This window comes from Cibotium barometz, chromosome 33 (genome assembly GCF_041138505.1).
Source record: "Cibotium barometz isolate CiBa-2024 chromosome 33, ASM4113850v1, whole genome shotgun sequence".
Taxonomy (NCBI): Eukaryota; Viridiplantae; Streptophyta; class Polypodiopsida; order Cyatheales; family Cibotiaceae; genus Cibotium; species Cibotium barometz.
This window is the reverse complement of record NC_141078.1, coordinates 40,807,158-40,827,653: the sequence shown is the minus strand read 5'-3', so window position 1 is coordinate 40,827,653 and position 20,496 is coordinate 40,807,158. Positions and strand designations below refer to the sequence as shown.

The window sequence follows — 20,496 nt, the reverse complement described above, 5'->3', positions numbered from 1 at the left end:
CGAGGCGACAAAAAGGGACCACTTTTCTCTCCCATTTCAAGATGAGATCCTAAATGAGGTAGCAGGTCATGAGAAGTATACGATATGTGATGGCTACTCTAGTTACTTTCAAATTGGGATTGCATTGGAGGATCAATTGAAAACAACCATCACTCCTTGGGGTTGTTATGCTTTCAGAGTCATGCCATTTGGTTTGACCAATGCTCCAGCGACATTTCAACGTTTCATGAACATGGTGTTTCAAGCATTCTTTGGGAAATCCATTAGAGTGTTCATAGATGATTTTTGCATCTATAGCTCTAAGTCATTGCATGTGCAGCGGCGGGTGGAAGAAGGCTTGAAGAAACTCTACGATATGGGGGGCCAACTCAATGCCGACAAATGTCATATCGGTGAGGATGAAGTAATCTTGCTTGGTCATAAGGTTTCTTCCAAAGGCATTGAGATGGATCCTACAAAAGGCAAAGGCTCTTTTTGATCTACCATCTTCAAAGAGTCTCAAGGAGGCCATCTCATTCATTCAAAAGGTGAAGTACATGTCACGCTTCATTCACTTAGCCTCAGAGTTACTTCACCCCTTGCAAAAATTGACTCAACAAGTAGAGTTTCCATGGTCTAATGAGCTTGAGGAGTACTTTTGTAACATTAAAGTCATTTTGTCATGCCTCCTTGTTGGGAGTACACTTTCCTCGTTAGCTCTAGTGTTGGAAAGAAAACAGTGGGTGCAGTTTTGTTACAGCAAGATCCCCACAGTACTAGGATGCGGCCCATCTACTTTGTTAGTAGGGTCATGAATGTCTTGGAGAAAGGCTACACGGAAGCGGAACTTATGATGCTTGCTCTCATCTTTGCGGTGAGAAAATTTAGATCCTACTTGTTACCAAAACCTTTTGTAATTCTCACTGCAAAAAATTTGTTTCCTTGGGTCTCTTCTCAAATGACTCTCAGGGCTAGAATCACAAAGTGGGTTATGGAATTGCAAGAATTTCAATACTCTTTCAAGGTAGAAGATAGTGTGCGTGCACAATTGGCAGGGATTCTCACTTATAGAGTGCATGAAAAGGAGATTAAGGTGCCTGAAGTAAAGACCCTACCATTGCCACCACCCAAAACTATACCTAATGCATTCACCTTGTTCTTTGATGGAGCTTTTAGAAAAGCCACAGGTAAAGTAGGGGGAGGACTGGTGCTACTCAACCCAAGTAGAGAGGTGGTTATGAAGGAGAAGGTCAACTTGCCAAGTTCTACTAGCAACAATGCAGCAGAGTACGACATACTACTTCATGGCTTGAAGGTGTGCATCAATCAAGGGATACAACATCTCCTGGTAAAAGGGGATGCACTTCTTATTGTAAGGCAAATTTTAGGCATTTGGGCATGCAAGAATGAAAGATTAAGGCAAAAGGTTCATGCTATCCGTAAGTTGTTTAATCAATTTGAGGAGGTGCAATTGTATCATATTCCTAGGAAACAAAATGAGGATGCTGATCTACTTGCACAACAAGCTGTTGCATGTGTTAAGAAGGAAATGTAAGTAGTCTTGGCTGCAGCGACTATTAAGCAACCACGGTACCAAGGAATGGAAACATTGGCTCCCATAGTAAGCTACATCTTGGAAGGTGAATTCCCACAAGACTTCACAAGGGCACAAAAGAGGAGACTCATGAAGAGGGCAAGTTCTTTCTTGTTCTTAGAAGGTGCCCTCTACCAAAGAGGAAAAGATCAGGTGTGTAGAAGAGTACCAACAACCAAGGCAATTCCAGGTTCCAGCCATTTTAGGAGGTTTGCATGAAGAAGCATGTGGTGGCCATTTTGCTCAAGAACTAACTGTGAAAAAAGTTTTGCTTGCTAGGTATGTTTGGCCAAGCTTACATGTGGATGTCCAACATTGGTGTAAGAGCTGTCATAACTGCCAAGTCAATGGTAATAAGAGGTTGCTACATGGTCCACGCCAATTAGTCATTGCAAGTGGTCCATTTGAAAAATGGGGCATTGATGCTATGGGTCCACTACCTAGAACTAAAAATGGAAAATTGTACATCTTAGTGGCCATAGACTACATGACTAGGTGGGTGGAGGCTCAAAGTGTGGCAAGGGTGAATGAAAAGACTGTAAGCAAATTTGTTTACACTCATATATGTTGCACATTTGGCACACCCTTGGAGATTGTTTCTGATAATGGTCCTGGTTTTAGAAAAGGTTTGCTCACTGAAGTTTGTGAAGAGCTTCTTTTTTCACATCGTCATAGCACACCCTACTATCCTCAATCAAATGGGTTAGTAGAGAAGGCTAATGGTGTCATTGCAGGAATCATAAGGAAGATGGTGAAGAACAAGACGAAGCTTTGGGACAAGTTCCTTGTTGAAGCACTATGGGCATACCAGAATACCTTCCAAGAAGCAACGGGGTTTATGCCCTTTCACTTGGTTTATGGCCAAGAAGCATTGCAGCCTATTGAGCTCAACATTCCAACAATGCGGCTACATAAAAAGGTGGACTAGGAGATCAAGATGCATGAGTTGATCGACTTCTCACTTTAGTTGAGCTATAGTGGAAAAGAGAAGCTGCATACGAGTGTTATAGAAGAAAAGCCATGCAAGCAGCGGAGAAGTTCAATGCAACTTTGAAAGACAAGGGTATCAAAGAAGGAGATCTTGTGCTAAAGTATGACAATCGACTTGATAACCGGTTTAATGCCAAGTTTTAAACTAGATAGCAGGGACCATACATTGTCAAGAAGGTTTTCAACTCTAGCTATTATCAGCTCATGGATTTGGATGGCAAAGAACATTCTAAGAATGTTAATGGCTACAAACTCAAGCCATACTTGAGTCGCATTACCGACAGACTTATAAAAGCAACCACAAAAAGGAGATAAAAGGGCATGTAAGTTCTGTGGTTTGAGTGATGTCTGCGTGCAAAACACGAGGAACATAAGAAAGATGGACAAGAGAACCACATTACACCACTTACTTTAGAAGGGCTACTTTATGATGGTACATGAATATACCATCATCTAGGGGGAGGGCTAAATGATAGCCATTTTTTCAACTATCCACATTACCACCACAGGGAGCTACCTAAGCCAAGGAAAATCACATAAACTCTTTATCATAAATACCTTTTCACTGTAAATACGCGTGTGTGCGTTAGGTACTTTACCCATATCTTCTATATATTATTAAAAAAAAGTTTTTGCTAGCTACTTATCAAAAATAAATAAAATTATTATGGCCCATTTTGTGTAAATATTTCATTTCATATAAGGGCCTAAATATGAGGGTCTCTATTTTCTCTAATTATGTAAATACTTCATTAGGTGTGTGTATTACAAAACCTAAGTATATTTTATTTATTAATTTATTTTTTTCTTCATAATACTTTTGGACCATCATTGTACATATTCTTCAACTTCACCATGTATGAGTAAATCCTATGCCCTCACATTTCTACCCACACCGTGTAGAAAGCCTACTACCTAAATCACTTTTTCCCTTAGACTATTTCATCTTTTATTCTCTCATCTACCCTAAAATAATGAGGGTCTCCCTCCCTTTTGACTTCCATAGTTTAGTATTTTTTGTATATATTTTTTACTATTAAATATTTTTTTATATATTTTATTTTATTTATTTTCATTAAATAGTTTTTGATATAGCAATTATTTTTATATATTTTATTTTAGTATTTTTATTCACAATTAGTTCTCTTTGTTTATTTTATTTTCCTATCATAAATAACCATATTATCATGATATTATGTTGACTAGTTAAAGTACTAGCTTGTTTTTTTCTTATTATATCTTTAAAAAATAGAAAAAAATCTCCTCCATGCAAGTGTCCACATACACTTGAGTCTCTAAGGTCAGGATATGATGTATTGGGGGCTCACTCTTGGAGCTATCAAGAAATTCCACCAATGGGGACCCACACAAAGATTTTCACTCTTGGAGCTATCAAGAAATTCCACCAATGGGGACCCACACAAAGATTTTCAAAAAATACATGATTCTACTAAATTTTTGCCACCTGCCTCCACTCCGAATTTAGACTCCTCATCAAGAGACAAAAGTTAGCTCGTAAGCTCAGCAATATGCTCACAATTTTTGAGAATTTTTGGAGCTAATGGCAATGAGCTATGAATTTTTTATTGGACCCAAGTTTGCCCACTTTTTGGTGCCAAGGTACACCTAGTCTCTTCTCACCTCCCTTACACATTCATCACCTACACACTTACTCATTCCTTTCTCACTCCATCAAACCTGCAAACTTCATGTCCTCTCTCACCCTCTCCACCTTTGCCCTCTCCTTCTATCTCCATTTGCTCTCATATCTACTCTACACCCATACCTCATCTCCATTTCTCTCCCTACTACTGCCATATTACTAAATTATTTTTCCAATCTCAAAAAATATATTAAAATTCAGCATGAATGTATCATATTAACCTTTGCAAATATGGGGTTTTCATCTACAAAAACCCCCATGTTCTTTACCTCAATCAACTTTTGTGGCGTCGACTGCAAGAAGGAGACCGACGGTTAACTTAATGATCTACACATGGGAGAGTCCACGCTTCTTTGAGCTTTCAACCACACAAAGGATCTTTCCAAATCTTTACTCCTCTCACTCAACCTCTCAGCCCTCTCAACCTCTCAGCCCTTTTCACCCATTTGTACATTGTATTAATAATAACCTTTTATAGTGATTACTATAACTACTAACCACTGAACATATGTAAATAAGCACCCACTCTACTACTTTTTGAGTAGGCATTACTACAAGTTATTTGCTCAAACCTCTACATCACACCCTCCTCTCACCTTCAATAATTCTCTCACCTTGATCCCACATCCATGTGTTTCAAGGGATAAGAAGAGGCCCACTCTCATTTTAATATAAAAAATCCATAATCTATGATTTCTCATAATAAAATTGATTAGGCTTAATCCTAATTGGGGCTGCTCAAACCTATAAATAGAGCCCCTCCATTCCTTGTGAAGGGGGGATTACACACATTGTACACCACTCCCAACTCTAGTGTGTAAGGAGATAGTGAACTTGTGAGCTCTCTCTATACATCAATACCGTTGATTGCATAGAGAAGCTTGAAGCTAGTTATGTCATTGTGAGGGCTTGAGTGATGCCATATTCCCTATCATAATTGTATCTTGCCTTTGTTGTATAAATATTATTAGTAGTTTGGGTGCAAAATCTTGGACTCCTACATCTTCAAAGTTGATTTAGCAAAGCGGTCCGATGTTTGATTTAAGGTAAATTTGATCCTTGTATTTTGTGGTGTGATTTTACGCTTGGCGACTTGAGGGCCTGTTTTTGATTTGTTGCCTTTCAATCCATGGTAAGAGGGTTGTATGGTGAGAGGGATCCCGTAACCTTAAGACCATGTGTATACCGACAACAAAATCAAGCTTATATTGTCTCTAAGTTCTTCTCCAAGTTTGGTGTGCATCTATTTGTGTTATGCTAGTCTCCTCCACACACAATATCATATGTTATGAGTGTTTGTTGAGGGTGTGTGTGCCTTTTGATTGATGTATATGGTTAGCTTGTATTGATTAGCTACAAGGAAAGATCTTTGGTGTCCTAGTTCACACACATAACTAGGTGGTGCCCCTTTTCTTGTTGAGCGTGTGGTTTTGGGGTTCTTATGTTTGTGTTGCGTTGTGCCCCAAGCCCATTGAGCAACACAAGAGCCTTGAGGAGTGATTAGAGACCGCTCTTCTTGTTGCCCTCACACCGGACTGCCTCACTAGCAAGAAAAAATCTTTATACTCTTTGCTGTTAGCTTTCCCCTAGGGCCAAGCTAGATTCTCTTATGTGTGGTATAGCTACATTCTCTCTTGTTTTCCCTAGAGCCATTCTCTCAAGATTGCATGGTATAATGGCCCTTGGTCCCATCTATGCATGTGCATATAGCAAGAGTGACCCTTACAAGAGGATCTAGCTTGGCCCTAGGGCCAAGTTACCAAGAAAAAATCTACATCATCTTTGATGGTTGATTGGTCCTAGGACCCGACTACCATCAATACAACAACTCCATCTTTGTTTGGTAGATTTGTCCTAGGGCCAAGCTACCATGCAAAATTTTAATGGCCATAGGGACATTCAAATTTATCCCCTTGGGCCCATCTATGCATATGCATGGCAAGATTGACCCTTGCAAAGGAGGCTAGCTTGGCCCTAGGGGCAAGCTTCTTGTTGTAAGAGAATCTAGTTTGGCTCTAGGGATAAGCTATCAATAATAAATTTACATTATCTTGCTAATAGCTTGGACCTAGGGCCAAGATACCTTGTAAGAAAATCTAGCATGGCCCTAGGGCTAGCAAAGATGATGTAGATTTGTTTATGGTAGCTTGGCCCTAGGGCCAAGCTAGATTCTCTTGTATATGGTATCTAGATTCTCCTATGTGGTAGAATGGCCCTTGGGACCAGCAATGCATACATGTGCATGCCAAGAGTGACTTGAGCAAGGAAATCTATAGCTTCTCCCTAGGGTCAAGCTATCTTGCAAGAGAATCTAGCTTGGCCCTAGGTCCAAGATAGATTGCTAGATTCTCTTGTGTTTCCTAGAGCCAGTCCCTCAAGATAGCTTCTCCCTAGGGTCAAGCTATCTTGCAAGAGAATCTAGCTTGGCCCTAGGTCCAAGATAGATTGCTAGATTCTCTTGTGTTTCCTAGAGCCAGTCCCTCAAGACTGCATGGTAGAATGGCCCTTGAGCCCATCTATGCATGTGCATGGCAAGAGTGACCCTTGCATGAGTATCTAGCTTAGCCCTAGGGCCAAGCTACCAAGAACAAATCTACATCATATTTGCTAGTTTACTGGTCCTAGGGGCAATCTACCATCAACTACGCAACTCCATCTTTGTTGGTAGATTTCTCCTAGGGCCAAGCTACCATGAATCTAGATTTCTACTAAGAACAATTCAACGTCCTCTTTGCTCGTAGCTTGGCCCTAGGGCCAAGCTACCATGAAAAAATTTACATCATCTTTGCTGGTAGATTGGCCCTAGGGCTAATCTACCACAATCAAAGATGGTGTTGCTATGGTGATGATAGCTTGGCCCTAGGGCCAAGCTGCCAACAAAGAGGATGTTTATTTGTTGGAAACTTGGCACTAGGGCCAATCTACCAGCAAAGATAATGTTTCTTCAATGATGATAGCTTGTCCCTAGGGCCAATCTACCATGAAAGAGGATTTTGTTTTGTTCTTGGTATATTAGCCCTAGGGACAAGCTAGATTCATGGTAGAATGGCCCTATGGCCATTATTTCTGTACGCATGGAGATATTGGTAGTAGTGGGCCATTCTAAAATTAATTGATTGTTGAGATAAGAGGTAGAATGGCCCTAGGGCCAAGGTACAATCTTTTGCAAGGGTAACTCTTGCCATGCACATACATGGATGGGCCCAAGGGCCATTCTACCATGAAATCTTGAGAGAATAACTCTAGGGAACACAAGAGAGTCTAGCTTGGCCCTATGGCCCTAGGGCAAACCTACCAGGAACAAATCTACTAGCAAACACGGTGTTGCTTTGTTGAAGGCTTGGCCCTAGGGCCAATCTACTAGCAAAGATGATTTAGATTTGTTCATTGTAGCTTAGCCCTAGGGCCAAGCTTCAAAACAAGAAGGATGTTGATTTGTTCTTGGAAGCACGGCCCTAGGGCCAAACTAGATTTGTTGGTAGATTTGTTCATGGTACCTTGGCCCTAGGGCCAAGCTAGATTCTCTTGTGTTCCCATATTTGCTGGTAGATTTGTTCCTGGTAGCTTGGCCTTAGGTACAAGCTAGATTCTCTTGTGTTCCCTAGAGTTATTCTCTCAATATTGCATGGTAGAATGGCCCTTGGGCCCATCTATGCATGTGCATGGCAAGAGTTACCCTTGCAAGAGATTTTATCTTGGCCCTAGGGCCATTCTACCTCTTGAGTAAATGAACGACTGAATTTTGGAATGGACCTATGACCAATCTCCCCATGTGCATGGAGCTCAACCAACAGTTTTGAGATGCCCAGATCAAAAAAAAAAGTTTGCAAGGCTGAAGAAGGCAGTGTACGGGCTGAAACAGGCCGCCCCAAGGGCATGGTATCACAGCATATACCAATTTTTCAAAAAGATTGGGTTTAAGAAGTGCTTCTGATGCTAACTTGTATGTTCTAAAAAGTCATGGCAAGATTGTTTTGGTTGTCTTGTATGTAGATGACGTAAACATTTCAGGTGACGATGAAGAGATGATCTAGAAGACAATGGATATGCTCAGCCATGAGTTGGAGATGACAGACTTGGGTCTTATGCATTTCAATTTGGGGATTGAGGTCTAGTAAGAGTCAAGTAAAATCTTCATTTCACAGAAAAAGTATGTTTGGGAGATTCTCAAAGCATTTGGGATGATAAACTGCAAGCCTGTGTCTACGCCAATGGAAGTGAACATGAAGCTTTCTGCAGAGGATTCTTCATCACTTGTTGACATCATGAAGTATAGGAAGTTGGTGGGGAGTTTGATTTTTCTCCTTAACACTAGACCTGATATCAACTTCATAGTTGGTGTGTTGAGCAGGGTTTCCAACAAGCCATGAGGGAGTCATTGGGAAAGGAAGGCATGAGGGTACTTAGGTGCATCAGAGGTACTCTTCAGTATGGCATCACTTACAGCATGGGTGACACTCTAACAGGTTATTGTGACTCAGATTGGGCAGGAGATTGTGATTCTAGGAAATCAATTTCTAGATATTTTTTTCGCTTGGTTCTAGTGCTTTCTCTTGCACCAACAACCTACAGTGGCACTTTCTTCCATAGAGGCTCAGTATAAGGCAGCTTGCTTCGTTGCATGTGAGGTAGTATGGCTAAGGAGAATCTTGGTTGACATGGGAGTTCACATCAGGGAGGCTACATTCTTGAGGTGCGACAATCAGAGTTGCATGGCTATCTCCAAGAGCCCATGGAAGTGAACATGAAGCTTTTTGCAGAGGATTCTTCATCACTTGTTGACAACATGAAGTACAGGAAGTTGGTGGGGAGTTTGATTTTTCTCCTTAACACTAGACCTGATATCAACTTCACAGTTAGTGTGTTTGAGCAGGTTTTCCAACAAGCCACGAGGGAGTCATTGGGAAAGGAATGGATGAGGGTACTTAGGTACATCAGAGGTACTCTTCAGGTTGGCATCACTTACAGCATGGGTAACACTCTAACAGGTTATTGTGACTCAGATTGGGCAGGAGATTGTGATTCTAGGAAATCAGTTTCTGGATATTTTTTTCGCTTAGTTCTAGTGATTTCTCTTGCACTAGCATAAAAAGCAACCTACAATGGCACTTTCTTCCACAGAGGCTGAGTATAAGGCAGCTTGCTTTGCTGCATGTGAGGTAGTATGGCTAAGGAGAATCTTTGTTGACATGGGAGTTCAGATCAGGGAGGCTACATTCTTGAGGTGCGACAATCAGAGTTGCATGGCTATCTCCAAGAGCCCTATGCTTCATGCTGCTCACACGAAGCACATTGAAATTTAGTATCAATATGTGCAGGAGCTGATAGAGGATGAAATAGTGGAGCTAGAGTATTTCTCTACATAGCAAAATTGCACCGACATCTTCACCAAGGCTCTTGGGAAGGACCAACTCACTCGGCAGCTTCATCGACTTGGCGTTGGGCCAAAAACCTAGTTCATCTTCGGTGGACATTGAGGGGGGGCATTAGTATACACTCAATGCCTGCCTCTCAGCATGTATCTCACTTTAATGTATAATGCACATTTGTTAGGCCCGCATTATGAGGAGTATCCATGGTGTGGGAACCTCAGCTTAGACGTTGATGAGGTCATTATTGTGACCATTGATGATGGTTAGGAGATGGTGATGGTATGAGTAATATTCCCTAGAATATTCCCTTGGATACTAGGTCCATCATTAGTGGGCGGTGGTCGGTGGGCCACGTTCTTGATATGCGGGCGGTGACCGTGTCTATGCAGAGTGTAACCGCTCTCGTTGTATACGCGTCTATCACACCGGCTATAGTACTATATGTGGACATGGTTGCCATGAGCTAAGGTATCCAATTCTTGTGAGTATCCACTCCCTTCTATACCTCATACATACTCCATCCAGAGTCTTTCTAGATCGCCATCTAAGCTCTACTTGAGAGCGCACGGGGTGGATAGCACCATCACGTGTACCTCTTGATATAATCAGAATTTTAAATTTTCTCCATTGTGTATCTATTGCAGTGGCTACTATGCTTTGTCTTGGTGTCTCTTTCTACTGTGCCATATTCTTATATAGCTACCACACATAAGAGAATCTTGCTTGGCCCTAGGGCCAAGCTACCTTGAACAAATATACATCATCTTTGCTAGCATCTTGGCCCTAGGGCCAATCTACGAGCAAAGATGGTGTTGCTTTTTTGATGGTGGCTTAAGCTACTAGCAAAGACGATGTAGATTTGTCCTTAGAAGCTTAGCCCTAGGGCCAAGCTAGATTCTCTTGAAAGGGTCACTCTACATTATCTTGTGTTTCCTAGGGCCATTCTCTCAAAGATTGCATGATAGAATTGCCCCCTATATGCCATTCTACCATCCATAATGTGCTTTAGGTTGGGCTTAAGGCCATTGTTTTAGTCACATTGTGCATGGTATAATGACCATGTGGCTATTGTAAAACACATTGTGCTTGCAAGGTTGGCCATAGGGCCATTCTACCATGCATATTCTTGGTATATTATGCATGGACATGTAAATAATGTTTTATGATTATCTTTTATGGACAATATTATGTTAAAATGATAGGGATGGATGTCTAACCTGGAGTCAAGGTCTATATGATGCTAGTAAATGAATGTGTTGGTATTGGTTGCATGTCTAGAGTATATCCAAAAAAAAATTTGTAGCAGTACAAAGATTGAGTAGGGGAATGTTTCTATTTTTGTGGAGGAGGGTGTGAAGGATACACATCTTTGTGGAGGAGCGTGTGAAGGATACACATCTTCCCTTTCTTACAAGGGATACAAGTGTAAGAGGTGCAATCTGGGGTACTGTCCAGTGGCCTAAGATGTTGTTAAGGCCTTTTGGTGACTTTATGAGTTTTGGAGGCCCTATTGGAAGTGAAGATGGACAAGAAAATCTTATGGAACGTACAATTTTTGATGCAATGCCAGTAACAAGGGGTTGATCTTGTATGTATTTCCAAACAACTATGTCAATTTTGAGCAACTTGGTGAGGATTGTGTGGGTGTGGCTATTGAAAGGGAACATGAGAGTACCAATGTGGATAACACCAACTTAGTTAAGTGGCCCATTAAACAAACTAAAATGCTAGACAATAGTCCATTACAATGCTATGAAGCCATTGAGACCATGCATGTTGATGGAGAACAGACCACTAATGAGTTTCCAATGGTGGTTAATGATGCCCCAATATAAAAAAAAAGGACCTACACTTTGATAAATGGAATTATGAAAGAGAGAGCACCACCAACTTGCAGTTTTTATGTGTCAGTTGAATCAATACAAAGGGTTTCGACTACTGATTGCTGTCAAAGTAAATGTTGTCATCTTGCAGACTGTAACATGGTACTGAGAATACGCCAAGAGTTTTGGGGGAAGTCTTAAGAAACTCATAGAAACTATGTATATGATGTGCTTCAAGACTCAAAAACTCAGAAGATTAAATATGAATTTAAGATCAATGGGATGATTGTTTGTTATAGAGCACGTTATGAAGTGCAAGGAATCCGAAAGACATCCTTCTACTTCTACAGAGAAAATTTTGAGGTTGGTGTGCATCAACATGTGCATGGAAACACATGAATAATGAGAAGAAGCCTAGAGCATACTGGTGTGGCTAGAGTACTAGTTCAAGACTTTGTGGACATAAACTCATAGCAAATGCCTAACAAGAGTAGAACTATGTCTGATGGTTCAAGGGAGACTTAGTTAAAGATACTGTGACATGAAAAATTGATATCTTTCATTTTCAATTTTGTGCATATTTTGATGGTTTCTCAATGGTAATAAGGTGGAAACTTGTCCAAGAAGATTGTGGCACCCACAATGGAATAACGGCGTGGTGATGCGGCAGCTTGGCGGCTACCCTGATAACAATATTCTATCTTCAAATATAATGGTTTTACTTGATTTAGGGTGCACACATTGTAAATGCCACAAGTATGCTTGATAAATACTTTGGTATGGTAGATAGGCTAGTGATGTGGAAAATAAAAGTGGGCCTTCATGCTCACATGGATTTTAATTGTATTATTAATATAGTATTCACCATAAGGCTACAAGTTGGAAAGTGTGGAAGGCATGTGGAGGAGTGTGTGTAGGTGCATAATTGGGAAATATTCTTCTAGAATGCCTACATGGAAGAGGAGAATTCCGCCATGTGTAAGTGGGATCTCCAACTACATGCCACTTAGACTTGGCTATTATCTCATCACACTTTCAAAGTCAAAAAGTCTTCAATTTTATAATCATTAGAAGACTTAGCCTAAGAGGACAATTGATGGTGACATCTACCCTTATGTCACTGAAGGGTTGAAGATTTTTATGTTGTAATTTGTAACAATGAAAGAGAGGGTGATTCTCCACCTATAAAAGGAGCCCTGCTCTTCCTTTCAAATCAATGAATGAAGCATCCTCAATTGAGCATTTTGTGTCATTGCCATTCTCTTATCTTTCAAACCCTTATTCAAACACTCTCTTTACATGTGAATATCTCATTTAGCATTAGCTCCTTATGCTTAACCCAATTTTGGACCTCCTTGATGATTCATGATAAGTGGGATAAGGAGTTATTATCTTGGTGGGCCTGTGACTTCTCAAGGTAGCCCTTGCCTTATTGCCGCCCTCCTTTGGAAGTACCAATGGTTTTAGCGATAATGAGCATGTGGAAAGACTTTGGGGACCATAAGTAAATCTTTACGATTGTCCACTGAGCAATGTTAACCCTTACCTTCTAGCTTGAATCATGAAGGAGATGAAAGGCAAGAGGCTATGTGAAAATTGAGGTTTCATGCAAAGAGAGAGAAGTGCAGTTTTTGTGGTCCAATACCCAAATTTCAACCGGTAATTACTCATCACTCAAGTATTGGTTTCTAAAATTGATCATATGGCTAGGAATCTCTTTATATGCTCTTTTCACTCATGTAACTAATTTCTTAATCCCTTACTTCATTGATGATCAAAATTTCTCCCAAAGTTGCTAACTTTTAGGCGAATTTCGGCAGTTTTATAGTCTTGTAGTAAAATGCTTATAACTTTTCGCTCGGTTGCCTGTTTTTGAAAGTTTTTATATAGGCGCGAAGATCTCTTCACTCAGGTATTGGTTTCTAAAATTGATCATATGGCTAGGAATCTCTTTATATTCTCTTTCCACTCATGTAACTAATTTCTTAATCCCTTACTTCATTGATGATCAGAATTTCTCTCAAAGTTGCTAACTGTTGGGCGAATTTCGGCAGTTTTATAGTCTTGTAGTAAAATGCTCATAACTTCTCGCTCGATTGCCCGTTTTTGAAAGTTTTTATATAGGCGCAAAGCTCTCTTCAAGCTCTATGCACCTATGTAATCTTATTTTGCACAGTCTATATGGATTTAAAATTGTAATTCTCTATGTATCTCTATTTTTATAGACTTTTGACCATTCTTTCTTCTTAATAATGTCTTAATCTCTTATCAAAAGGCCAATCCCATGTGTCTTATCCTCTTATAAGTGATTGCTATATTCATTTGCTTTGATATGTTCTGACCAAATCGTCCAATTCGAACGGATGAACCTTACCAATATTCCCCGTATGTTTCCGTTCACATATTCCTGAGTTGGAAGATTTTCTTCCAACAAAGAATCGCCCTCTTGTTTGGAGCTGCAAGACTGGCAGAAATTCTTGCTTCTCCAGAGCCTTTTATCTTTCCTTCCATGAATTATGATCTCACCTTTGATGTGTATATCTTTATCTTAACCTAGGGAGAGAAAGGGAGGTGAGGAGGCTGTGAGGTTTCATACAAGTGTGTTTTGATTCTAAGAAGTGACCGAAGTCCAAACCCCATGTAAGATCCCTGTTCCCACCGAGCAACAGATTCGGGATACTAGCAGCGGAAGTAGCACTTCTCGCACGGGGCAGGGGTCCCACATTCGGGGCCTCACCCACGGATATCCGGATAAGAGACTAATCCGTCGGTTGTTCCAAAACCGAACCCGGAAAAACTTCCTTTACCGGAAAGCACGGGTGATTCCACCAGGATACTTTTTTCTCTAACGTAGTCAAGAACATTTCTGATCGAGCTGATCCAATTACATCTATAAGATACATGGTCAGATTAAGGAAGAAACTTGCACTTGGATCATTGGGATCAACGCTTTTTTCCCCATTCAAGAGGCACAGCCGTTGATTCCTATCCATAGAACAGTTACTGTCCGGGATTTATTTTATCTATCGTAAAAACAAAAGTTTGAGTCTCGATTTACGGATCCATCAGTCCAGCCTAACCCCATCCGATCCCATGGGTTAGCCAACCGCCCAACCACTGTAGTGATGGGATCCAATTTGGAATTTGGTTAGGTTTTGTCCCGGGTACCAAGGAAAAGAGTTCCAAGGACCCCTAGCCGGAAGTTCATGCAAACATAAATCTAGCCACACCACTTACACACCCAATATGAAATTGCCTTTTTCTTAGCATCAGCTAACTTTAAAACAATTCTTTAATGAAACCATAGTACCACTGATCACAATCTTCCAATTTATCCGGTTGATCCTCAAATTTCCCATCATTCCTTCATCAGAGTATTTATGGCATCATTGGCAACTAGAACGCTCACCACCTGTCCACTCAGAGGCCGTTTCCATAGTTCCTAGCCCATAATACTCGGCAATATAATCACTTATCAAGATGGACTCTCGTTGAAGATCAGCAAGATCAACCAACAGATCCATATAAAAGAGCCATGGACTCATCCGTTGAGGACCAGCAAAGTCAGTCAACCAGATCCATGCCCGGTTTCACAAAACAACTCTTACTCCTTGTTCCAATATCTTCCTCGACGCATGCGTGGGTATCCTAGGCGACCCAGAGCCCGAGCACCGTATGGTCAGCACCCTCTAGGATCCTTCGCAGGTGACCTAGCGCTTCACTCATAGGCCGCTTCCTTGGTCCCTCATCCACCGTACCGGAAGCTCACCATTTTAATCGAACCGAGGCTGGTCAAGACCTCGGTCGACCTTGCTACGCGAGACGTCCTCCATTGACTCTCCGTCAGCAGTTGCAACTTTATCAATTAGGTCTCCACGACCTTAATCACAAGACGGTCAAAATGCTTCCCCAGCATTCTTGACATAAAACAGCCATTTACAAACAGCATTTACAAACAGTTTACAAATACAGTTTCTATATTAACTCTCATTTTTCCACATTATCCCTCATTAATCCACATTACTTATTCCACATTCCATGTATATGTGTACTCATCCAATCACCTCCTTTTCCATCTCTTCACTTCAGATTCCTTCACATCACATATCATATATTCACATCCATATCCACATCTATACATCCACATCCACATCCACATTCACATCCATACATCCACATCTACATGCTTATCTCCATTTTCACATCCTCATTTATACATCCACATCCCATATCCACATTCATACATACACATCCATATCCACATCCACATCCACATCCACATTCACATCCATGCATCCACATCTACATGCTTACCTCCATTTTCACATCCTCATTTATACATCCACATCCCATATCCACATTCATACATACACATCCATACATCCACATCTACATCCACATACATACATACATCCACATCCACATTCCACATTCACATCTATACATCCACATCTACATTCACATTCACATACATCCACATCCACATTCCCATACATCCACATCTATACATCCACATTCCACATTCACATCTACATTCACATTCACATACATGCATCCACATCTACATGCTTACCTCCATTTTCACATCCTCATTTATACATCCACATCCCATATCCACATTCATACATACACATCCATACATCCACATCTACATCCACATACATACATACATCCACATCCACATTCCACATTCACATCTATACATCCACATCTACATCCACATTCACATACATCCACATCCACATTTCCATTCACATCTATACATCCACATCCATTCACATTCACATACATCCACATCCATTCACATCTATACATCCACATTTCCATTCACATCTATACATCCACATCCATTCACATCTATACATCCACATCTACATCCACATTTACATCTATGCATATACATCTTCATGCATATATCCATTTTCATGTTCATACATCCACACTCCCATCTCTATATCCACACATCCACATACATACATCCATTTTCACATTCCCATTTATATAACCCCATATACCTTCACATCTAATCTTTTACATCACATCCATTCTCGCCCTATCACAACCCATATACATCTTATCCTATCACATACACTTCTTACCTCATCCCCCCATACACATCTTACTTCATCTTATCACATCCTAACTTATTTCATAAGCATCTTATCACCTCTTATCACACCTCTTATCACATCCTATCACTTTCCATACGCATCTTATCAATTCTTATCACATCTCATACACCTCTTATCACATCTTATCACATTTCATATCTTTTTTTAAAAAAAAAGAGAATTCTTTTATTTGATATAAGATTTCTCTACACATTTATTTATACATAAATTCCATTTAAGGAGACTAACACTTTCGAAATTAAAATCAATCTTTTATGCATCTTCTTATGCATGATTTCAATTTGGTAGGGAATTATACTTTTAGAATAAAAGAATTTCTCTTATGCATCTAAGTTAAGCAAAAAATCCATTTATGAGGAAAATCATACTTTTAGTATAAAAAGAATATCTTTTATGCATACCTATATGCATGAAATCCAATATGATAAAAGTAACACTTTTGATATAAAAATTTTTCCTTTATGCATACTTCTATGCATGAAAATTAAAAATAATAAAAGTAACACTTTTGATATAAAAATTTTCCTTTATGCATACTTCTATGCATGAAAATTAAAAATGATAAAAGTAACACTTTTGATATAAAAATTTTCTTTTATGCATACTTTTATGTATGAAATAAAAATGATAAAAGTAATACTTTTGATATAAAAATTTATCCATTATGCATACTTCTATGCATGAAAATAAAAATGGTAAAAATAACACTTTTGATATAAAAATTTATCCTTTATGCATACTTCTATGCATGAAAGTAAAAATGATAAAAGTAACACTTTTGATATAAAAATTTATCCATTATGCATACTTCTATGCATGAAAATAAAAATGGTAAAAATAACACTTTTGATATAAAAATTTATCCTTTATGCATAATATTAAAATTCAATTTCTCCATGATTATAATGAAATTCTTTCAATTAATCTAGGATGATGATTCCTAGAATATGGTAGGAAGTCCTCTTTTTATGCTTTGAATGAAAATTTTTTATGCATAATTTTTATAAAAATTTTGCCATAGCTCCGCTGCTATGACTGATAAATCTCAATTTTTCTAAGGGATAAAGCTTATCATTAAGGAAATAATTAAAATGATTCTCTAATTGGATCCTTAATCCATAATGGATTGAATCATCAATATACATAAACTAAAAGCATAAGAAAAAGCCATTAATTTGGCCTCAAGCATAGCTTAATCTTGGGTTAAGGAAAAGCTTTATGAAAAGCTTGATTTGGATTGAGAATGGGTCATGAGTATGACCATTTCTTGAGTGAGAGAGAGAATTTACATAAGAATCATTAGAATTTAAACATAAATAAAAATTAACTTCAATAGCATTTATTAAATTATGTAACTCTTCACTACTATTCAAACTTCAATAGCATTTAAAAAAAACCATACCAATTAAACTTCTCAAGCTTGAGAGGGGTTGAGAAGAGAGAAACATTGAGAAATTATAGAAAGATGAATATTCACTAATTACCTTACAACTTGCTTGATTCTTTGTTCACGGTAGAGGCCCCCAACCAATCAATTGGTTAAGTATGTTGATGGAGCCACTAATGGGGATTGAAGAAAGAGGGAAACTCCAAAAACTAGTGAATTATTAAATGAATTCACAGTTCTTGGCTTAGGTGGAGTAGAGTAACGATGCATAAACACTATATATTTTTCAACAAGGGTGAGGCTTCTATTTATAGGAAAAATTGAGCTCCTAACCAAACAAACTGATTCTAGAATTTTCTAAATCAGTTTGGTCAATATTTGACCATTTTTAGGTCAGTTAAGCTAACTTTTTGGAACTAGACTTGAATGAGGAGAGAGGAGAGATGAAATATCTCAATTTTTATGAGTTTAAAACTCATTCAAGCATGTAAAATATGCACCTCCTTTAAAGAACTCCCCTTCCTTACATATGTCATATTTTTAATATTGCTCATAGTTTTTTACTAATAAACCTTGTACATTTTCAACTCTTCATCTTATGTGAAATATGCACCTCCTTTAAAGAACTCCCCTTCCTTACATATGTCATACTTTTAATGTTGCTCATAATTTTTTACTAATAAACCTTGTACATTTTCAACTCTTCATCTTATGTGAAATATGCACCTCCTTTAAAGAACTCCTCTTCCTTACATATGTCATACTTTTAATATTGCTCATAATTTTTTACTAATAAACCTTGTACATTTTCAACTCTTCATCTTATGTGAAATATGCACCTCCTTTAAAGAATTCCCCTTCCTTACATATGTCATATTTTTAATATTGCTCATAGTTTTTTACTAATAAACCTTGTACATTTTCAACTCTTCACCTCATGTGAGCATTTACTCATTTTTGGGTATTTTCTTTTTACAAGTTGGATTTATCTCCTCCCTACACATGGATTGATGCTATTGGTCCATAGGAACCTTAATTGGACCATAGTCTAAAGATTTCTGAAAATCTAGACCCTTAGGCTAAGGTTCTTTATAGCTATTTTCAATTAATTCCAATTGCACATTGGAAAATTCTTTTTGAATTTCTGTTTCAGGGGAACTCATCTGAATTAGAAGAGATATTTTTCTATCCAAAAATATTCAAAATCTGAATATTCTCTATCTAGAATATTTTTCTCTCTCTAGGCTAAAACAGATAGAAACAAGGTCTTTATATTTCTGAAGAGGGATTGATTACAGGGAAAGATACTAGACATCAAAAAGGGGGTGGGGAGGAATCTTACATTCTACCCCACTTAAAAAACGCGAGATGTCCTCATCTCGCAAACTGGGATAATTTCGCAATGTGCACGAATTATGAGACTTAGAGAAAAATTTAAATCAGGATTAACCACCAAGAAAAAGTCTCAAAGAGAGCAAGATTCAAGATAAGAACAAGATTTAAACTTTATTCATTCTCGGAACTTATACAGTAAAGATAGAAGAACTCTTTACACTTCCATAAGCCCGTCCATCATATGATCACAAAAGCAGCACTCACAAGCTGCACAAGTATAGGGTAACTCATCTATGGGAATGATTCTGCTGGTTATTGCCGCACCTATCTCAGTGGTATGAGGTGATCTAACAAAAGGACCTCTGAGAGGCAAGCCAAAAACGGGGTAAAGGCATATCTTCTCATGAGGAAGAAAACACGCCAATAAGAAGACCCGCTCAGAAAACCCAGGATGCCTTGATCTCATGACGCAGTAGTATCGGGGACCCAAACCCAAGGCTTCAATAACCATGGCCAAGCGGACATTGTTGCGAAAGTGCTGCTGACCCCAGGGTGTTACCCTAGTTATGTCTTGATAGGTCCGCCATTTGGTCTGCGCTACAGAAGTTCCCAAGTGAGGGAAAAGTGAGCGCTCATACTGTTCTATAAAATCCTTCTTCACAGACTCACTTGCGTCTTGAAGGTGAGGAATCATTAGGGATAAAACTAATTCTTGTTGCCAAGCCATGAAGGAGATTAGGAAGAAAGGAGATCGATGGGAGTAAGATTACTGTGAGCGACAAGTAAAAGTTACGACTTATATAAAGGAAGGAGCTAGCATAACTTAGAAGCCAACGGTAGCTTGCCACTGAAGTTTTACCGTCTTTCCATGATTTGGGTTTGGCACAATTTTCTATAGAAGGCATTAAGAACTTTGAGATGAGGAGATAAAAGAAGTTCGTAAGTTAAATCACCTACTTTCTTTGGTCCACAATATTTGGGAGATAACTTCTTATACTTCCCAAGAGATAAAGAACTTCTTTTGGGTCGTACTCGAGACCAAAACCTTGATATCCAAAACATCGATTCTCACTTCTGAACTCGTTGTTCTGAATCCTTAAAACAGGTGGGACTCTTGAGAAGTATTCAGGAAAAAGGTTCTTCCTTTTTTAAACAGAATCTTTCTTTTATTTTAGAGAGGGAATAATTATAAGATCAAAAAGGGAGATTCTTACTCCTGTA

General features: G+C 39.0%; 1 pseudogene; it reads left to right on the top strand.

Annotated features, from left to right (window-relative positions):
- The first annotated feature begins 970 nt into the window (after positions 1–970).
- Positions 971–11,820, top strand: LOC147619567 (uncharacterized; annotated as a pseudogene).
- Positions 11,821–20,496: the final 8,676 nt, after the last annotated feature.